This window comes from Pteropus vampyrus, unplaced genomic scaffold (assembly GCF_000151845.1).
Source record: "Pteropus vampyrus isolate Shadow unplaced genomic scaffold, Pvam_2.0 Scaffold109, whole genome shotgun sequence".
Lineage (NCBI taxonomy): Eukaryota > Metazoa > Chordata > Mammalia > Chiroptera > Pteropodidae > Pteropus > Pteropus vampyrus.
Window position 1 is genome coordinate 2,472,768 of NW_011888890.1, and position 7,748 is coordinate 2,480,515.

Genomic DNA, 7,748 nt, shown 5'->3' on the forward strand with positions numbered 1-7,748 from the left:
TGTAGAGGAGAGAGGAGATGCCCCGTTTCCTGTCCAGCTAAGTGCAGTGAGGCTTCTATTGTCCTCGTTTTGGCCTTTGTATGACATTTCACACTTTTGGCTACCTCATCTCCACCCTCCAGCTTCTTAAATCCTTCCTTTGTTTCAATGGATCTTCTCTCTGCTTCTCTGAGTGCACGCATTCTCTTTTTATGGAAATTGCATAAGCATCTTTCATATAGGGAAGCCCCCTGCCCCAATGCTTAGTTTGTGCAGATTTGGGTACAGAGACTTGGGGCATGAAACCCTGGTCTGGTCATTGTATTTAAAGATGGACCTGCGAGCTAAGATGGTCTGATCAAAGCCAAAGCTGGAACTTCTGTTGGAAACTTTTGTTGGAACTTTTGGGACAGAGAATTTCTCATTCATCTGGGTTAATGAGAGGATAAAAGCCCGGAGCTTCCTAGGGCCACTATGATGAGAAAATCTGTCTGAAAGTGAAGCTACTGGAAAGGGAAGAAGAGTAAAGAGGTAGGTAGAGGTGGATTTCTGCTGGCATCATCTGAGCACTGGGATTAACTATACCTGAGGTCAGGGTCCATTCCCAAACTCTTCAATGAAACTAACTAAGAAACTTCTCAACCCCTTTTTTAAAATACAGTTGAATTTTTTTTCTGCTAGTTCTAATTGAAAGTATATGTCTGTATGTTAGGTCGATACACCATTTTTGTTTTTCCTGAATGGAGGTCCCTCTCTCTCTTTCTACTACTCATCTATGTGTATCTCCCAAAGTTAATTACTTAGCTTTCTGTGCTTTCTTCTTTACCTTACTCGCTCAGGCTTCCCATCCACTCTGTGGTGTCAACCTTTGTGAGGATGACCCTCTCTCCCACATTTGTGGTTCTAACTTAGATCTTGTTCCCCATGTCCAGCCATCTATAACACATTTCCACATGTGCATCATGCAGATGGACATGCACAGCTGGCTGAAGTCAATTTGTTACTCCCAATCCTTGGGAAGGAGAGGGCCCCCCCTTCTCCACTTCCTCTTCTTCAGCCATGGCATCTGGTGCCCCTAGTTCAAAGTCAAAATTATCTTTGATTCCTTCTTCTTCTCCTTCCTGCCCCATATTGAATCATCCATCAAGTCTTCAAAAAGTTCTCTGGTATATGTCATCTTTTTTCCATCCAATACTCTCCATCCTCTGGTCTAAGATTTATCACGTTTATCTCAAAAGTCTCTTACCTGGCTTTCTAACATCCATTTCAAACTGTCCTACCTATTTAGCACCCTTCTGTTCATTCCCCAAATACCTTTTTAACCTTTCAGCTTATCTGAGGAAACCAGACTTCTTACTGATGCTCATCACCATGCCCCTCAGATATTGGTATTCATGACCACGAGAAGCCACGGGAGCATCTTTCTGGAATGCTAATTTGACTTCAAGATTTCTTGGGGGAAGGTAAGTGTTTTAATGAGCAAGTAATTAAAAACATTTTGTATTAAAACAGATTGATCTTACGTAAAGTAGAATGCAAAATTCAGATGAATTTTAAAGATGAAACATAAATTTCAAAGACATTCTGAGATTGGAGAAGTCACCACCCAAGAGTTCTGGCATTCTTTTTTGTCCCTGCCGTTGGGAAGGAAGTTTGGAGAGGCACCAACATGTAGAGTCACGTCTAACCTCCTCGATTCAGTGTCTAGCTCCACTGGTCCTCTCTTTCCTACTCTCCTCCTTGTCTCATTATTTCCTGGAGGTGGAGGATCCTTCTGGCTGTTCTTTGAACTCAACATTTTCATGCTCAACCTTGTTTCATGTCACTGCCTCCTTTTCCAAATGATCTCCCCTTCTACTTCATCAGCCTAAATCACCTGCCTCTTTCAGGCATAAACACCAGTACCTTCTCTTACCTGTGTAGCCTTTGGAAACCATACCACTAAATGGATTATATACTAGACAAGATTCACTCACCAGTTCAAAACTCTTAAAAGTCTCTGTCTTCTCTGGCTGTGGGATGAAGTCCAGGCTCCTTAGCATGGCACTCTGGCTCTTGGCTGATCTGGTCCTGGCCTGATGCTTCAGTCTCAACTCTCCTCATGACCTTTCAAGCTTTGATGTCCAGACTTTAAGCAAGACTGCAGTGCCCTGAAAGCACAGTGGTCAGTCTCACTTTTATCTTGGGTCTCTCCACCCTCTTCTTCTCTTGTCTTTATCCATTATTGCTCAGCTCAGGCAAAACACCCTTCTTGGCCATCCCTCCTGAGCTACCACAGCCCCATGAGCAGAGCTCCATCTTAGTGTCCACCAAAATAGTCTTGCTTACCTTTTTCTGTGCTCACTAGATTGTGAACTCATTAAGTGCAGGAACTAATCATCTTTGTTGCCCCCGCTATGATATTTCTTAAGTGGATGAATTCACGAATAATAGGAGGTATCAAGAAACAAGATTTAGTGTCTTCGTCCTTTATCTATGTGATCTTGGGCAAGTCACTTTACCTTTCTCAGCCTGTGGATTATTTTCTAATCAATCATGTTCTTTTTAAAAAATTTTAAATTACAGTCGACATACAATATTGTATTAGTTTCAGGTGTACAACATAGTTACTAGGCATTTATATAACTTATGAAGTGATCACCCTGATAAGTCTAGTGCCCATCTGACACCATACATAATTATTAAAATGTTATTGACTATATTCCCTATGCTGTACTTTACATCCCTGTGACTATTCTTATAACTGCCAATTTGTACTTCTTAATCTCTTTCACCTTTTTCACCCATCCCCCACCCCTCCCATCTGACGACCATCAATTCGTTCTCTGTATCTATGAGTTTGTTTCTGTTTCGTTTGGTAATTTTTTTTTTTTAGATTCCACATATAAATGAAAACATATGGTATTCGTTTTTCTCTTTTTGATTTATTTCATTTAGCATAGTACTCTCTAGGTCCATCCATGTTGATCTCTATTTGCTTGAGGGTTCCTGGGGATATCAATGGTTTCAGGTGTACAACATAGTTACTAGACACTTATATAACTTATGGAGTTATTACCCCAATAGGTCTAGTGCCCATCTGACGCCATACATCAGCAGACTGAAGCTAAAGACTGGACCTGGGACTAAGACCACAGATGAGAAACTAGGGATTGGTGGGTGAACCAGATCAAGGATGCCTCTTCCTCTTCAAGGTGGTGTAGTTTACACGTAAAACCATACTCAGGTTTGGTTTAGGAGCTCTGGGTAGAGGTCAGTAGAGTGACAATTTGGGGTGAGACAGCATATTTTTATACAAATAATTCTGTCCCAGCCCACAGGGAAGCTGTCAATTATATTTTTAAATTCCAAGAGCTCTTGTTTTGTTTTGTTTTTTTACTGAAAATTCCTTTTATAGGCACTCTATTCTCGTTTCACGGATGTAAAATCTTCTCTTATTTCTCAGAATATTAATCATGTTAATTAAGAAATATTTGTTCTGTTCTTTGCCTTGTCTCTATTTCCTATAAATTCTTTTTTTGGTCTCTTTCTTCTAGGTTAGCGGTTTTCCTCAAGAGTCTAAGAGCAGAAATCCTTTATATTTATGTATATTTAAGAATGAGGGGCCAGAAAGTAAAGGGAAAACCCATGCGCATAGGTAGGGCTGCTGAGTGGTGGACCTCACCAAATTGTGATCTGGCAGTTGATTTTGACACCAACAAAGGTAGATCTTTCTATTGGAGTCATCAGTTTCTGCAATCTCCCATCTCTTCTAGTCGCCAGACTCAGGTGGGGGCAAACAAAGTGGGAAAGTGACTGAAAAGAGGGGTTTCAAATTTTTACTTAATCTTCTTATTTTCAGTATAGCATCTCACTGCTCCTCTCTGCTTTACCTGCCTCTAAGTCCAGAGCCCTTCTGGAATGATCTAGCCACAATGTAAACCTCTTTTCTTTCCTTTTCTTTTAGTGGCTAGAGAAGAGGGTGGGGAGTGGCTAGATTTTCCATAAAGACTTTCAATCAATCTCCCGATTTTCAGCCATATATTCTAACCTGCCCCCCTCCCCCACTCCCAATGTTCTGAAACACTCAGTGCCTTCAATTACTGAGCCGTTCCAGTTTTTGTGACTGACTGTGCTTCTTGTTGGTTCCCAAGCCCACCCTTCCATCCAGTGAGGCTTCATCTTTATTGACTTCGATAAGCTATCTTCAATACCTTTCTCCTTGTTCGGCCATGTTGGGCTGAACTGGAAGTTGGGCTGATTTCCCTTTAAAAAAAATTATGTTTTTACAATACAAATACTTGTTTCTTTCTAATTTTTCCCTATGCCCATCAGTGTCCTGAGTACTAGAAGGACATTGGTGACCACCACAGACACTGTCTTTTCCTCACGATGTTTACAGTCTAGTTGGGGAGAGAGACAGTCAAACAGGAAACTTACAAGTGAGAGGAGTGCTACGAAAGGATCACTACATTGAAGGTTTCGTGAAAGGAGCAACATCAAAGCTGAGATGATGTACATAAGTAGGCATTAGCCAGGTAAAGAGGTGAACCAGGTAGAAAAACAAAAATGTTAAAGTTTGAATGTAAGAGAGAAAAGGCACATATAAAAATAAAAATAAATTCAAAAAGTTACAGAAATTATTAAAGAGAGGGAGGTATGAAGAATGGGGCTGGAGAGGTAAGAGAAACCAGATCACACAGAGCCTCACAAGCCCTGATATTAGATTTACTTTGAGGACAGTAGGAAGGCACCAAGTGCTCTAAGTACAAATGTGACTGCACCATTTGTGTTCTTTTTTGGGTGGGAGGGGTGGTTTACCTTGTTTTCTATTTCTTCCAGTTTTATCACTGTTACTTTATATACATTAAATGTATATTGTGAGATTCCTGTATTCCCATGATGGTTATATGGTGCATGTGTTATTGTTCTTGCTATTCTTTTTTTTTGGTCTTGAAGTTTATTGTCAAATATTGAAATCTATACTCTGACTTTCTTTTATTCATATTTGCCCTGAATATGTTTTCATCCTTTCATTTTTCTGTTTCTTTTAATTTCTCTCATAGACCACATATTTTTGATATATATGCAAAAACAAATTTTAGCTAATCTGAGTCTCTGTCTTTCCTATACTTTATTTATCCTTAAGGCTATCTCAGATCTATCTGTATTCTATCCACCTAACATCTCTCTATTATTTATCATCTATCATCTGTCTATAATCTTACCCTGAACAAGTTGGACATGTTAGCATAATCTCACATCTCTTTGCTTTTCATTCTTTTCTTAAATTTGCTTCTTGATATTGTTTAAAACTTTTGTTTTGTGTTATTATGGATACACTTATTTCTATCTGTTTCTTAATATTTTAGACAAAAATAAATTCTACTAAATTATTTGAATCCATTTATTTCCCATATGTCTTTTAGCAATCTCCTGGATTTACTTCTTGCCTGAGTTTTCTAAATGGTTCTTTGTGCAGCAAACCTGCTAAAGCCTTATATGCATGAGAACATGTCTATTGAGCCCCTAGATTTAAATTGTAATTTGGGTGAATATATAATTTTATATTAAAATTGTTTTTTCTTTTAGAGGAAACAGTTACCATGTCTGATTATCTGTGTTGATGAGAGGCTCAGATTCAGCTCCTAGAAGAGGGGCAGGGATGGGTGCCAAGGCAGAGTGCTCCATGTCCCACAGAACATAGCCCACCTCTTCAATATTTTACCCCTCCATCAGGTCATAACTTTGGTTAGTATCCTCCCTTAAATGCCCTGGAAAGGCAACCTGGAAAGAGAATAATGTATACAGATAAGTTTTTCAAACTCTGGGAAGCAACCCATTAATGAGTCATGAAATCAGTTTAGTGAGTCGGCCAGTATAGGGGTGGGGAGGGAGAGAGGAGGAGGAGGAGGAGGAAGAAGAGAAGGGGGAGGAAGAAGAGGGAGAGAGGGAGGGGAAAATTGGGGAGGAGAGAAGAAGGAGAAGAAATAGAATGGAATAGAATGAAATCAGATAGGATAGAATAGAATAGGATGAAAAATATACTGGTCATCCCAATAGTAAGCAGGATGCTTTCTGCAACTCTTTCATTTGTACAGGGCTATATAGATACTGAGTCACTATTGAAAATGTGGGGTTTTTTTCACTGTGAAAGTCAAAATAAATCTGAAGAACCAATCCTGAGGCAAAAGGCCATGGAGGAGATAGGAGTGAATGCTTAAGGTCAGCTAGCCAGTCTACTTTGTTTTATCATTTCCTCACCCCACAGGGTGTTGGCACTGCCTTGGTTTTACCCATCTCCCACTTCCCACCTGGCTCATACTTTTGGCTTCTTTTGTGTAGGGAGACAGGCGATTATCCTCCAGAGGTAATGTGGGCAAGAGTAGAACTTGAGAGCTTTCCCTCAACTGTTCTTCATTAATTCACTGATACCCATGCCCCAGGTTGGCCCTCCCCACATATTTAGTCTACCTAAGGGTTCCGCACAGTTTTTATATTAATTCTCCAAATCAAGTCTTGCTTCCTATTTCTGTAGTCCTTCCAGGTTGGTTTTGTGGGAGGGATCCAGCAGCTCAGGCTAGTTTTCATCCTGATGGGAAACAGGAACCATACCTGCAGTGTAGCCTAGAACCACCATGGTCCTGTGCCCTGCTCCTCAGCATCCTGTGCCTCCCACAGACTTCACCCCCTCTCCCTGCTGCCTGGGTCCTCCCACTCAGTAAATTCTTATGCTGCACTCTCTCTGTTCCCCATGCACTATCTTTTTTGACTTTGGCCTTTGCCTGTGATTATTGGAAACCTCAGGCCCTGGCCAGCAGGGAAATTTATAGCTAAACAATTACATTGTTGAAACCCTGACAAGTCCACTCTGGTTAATGGCTCTGAAAATAAGGGAGAGGTGTAAACAATTAAATCTGTGAGGCTCCATATAGTGAACCTGCAAAGATAGACTTGTAGGACCTATTTACTTTGATGGGAATTTTTTGTTTTCTTTTCTTCTTATGTTATTGTTCCAAATACTAGTCTCACTCAGTATGGATTCATTACCTGGAGAATGACTTGGATATTTGGATAATCATCCTCTAAATAGTTTCTTTTTTTCCCTTTCCTATTATGGTTTTTGAAACTTGGCCAACAACAATGCAACAGGCAAACAACGGACTGAGAAAAAAATCTGGGTTACTGTGCTGGGTTACTAGTAAATTATCATAGATTGGATGCAGGTGGGATTCCTTAACTTCCCAGCCTGGCAGAGAGCTTTTAATAAAACAGCACGAGGAGGGAGGAGCTGCTTTTGAAAAGGCGGTGTCATGGAATTTGGGGAGGAAAGAAGAAGGCAGATGCTCAGTGGTCAAAGATAAAAGCGCACTGCCAGAAAGGGCAGGTGAGCCATCTTGGGCAACCTGAAAAATTGGGCCTTTACTTTACCAGGGTAGATCAAGTCGTGGGTCTGATTTGTCACTTCCTTGTAGTAGTGTCATACCTGTACACCTTTGCCATGGTCTCTTGGTGAGTGGGGGGTACTTCTCCACCCTTTGATTTTAGGCTTGGCTAAGGGATTTCCTTGGGCTAACAAGAGGTTCATGGATGTGATGTGAAGGTAGGCTTGAAATGCACTTGTGAGATTGGGCTTGCCCTTTTGTGCTCCTGCTTTTTGCCATGGAAAGAACACACCTCAGGTAATTGCTGGTCCAGACAAAATGAGAGATGTGTGGAAGAGCTCTAAATCCAACCCACAGCCAGCCAAGCCCTGCCTACATCAATAGCCAAATGCCCGTCAACTCATA

The 7,748-nt window shown here is 40.8% G+C and overlaps 1 long non-coding RNA gene across 1 annotated transcript in view; it reads right to left on the minus strand.

The window, feature by feature from the left end:
* Nucleotides 1-2,450, minus strand: part of LOC105295582 — a 12,734-nt gene extending 10,284 nt beyond the window's left edge. Inside the window, exon 1 of the long non-coding RNA XR_896169.2 lies at nucleotides 1,956-2,450. This is a non-coding gene — a long non-coding RNA (uncharacterized LOC105295582). The remainder of the gene's footprint in view (nucleotides 1-1,955) is intronic.
* Nucleotides 2,451-7,748: the final 5,298 nt, after the last annotated feature.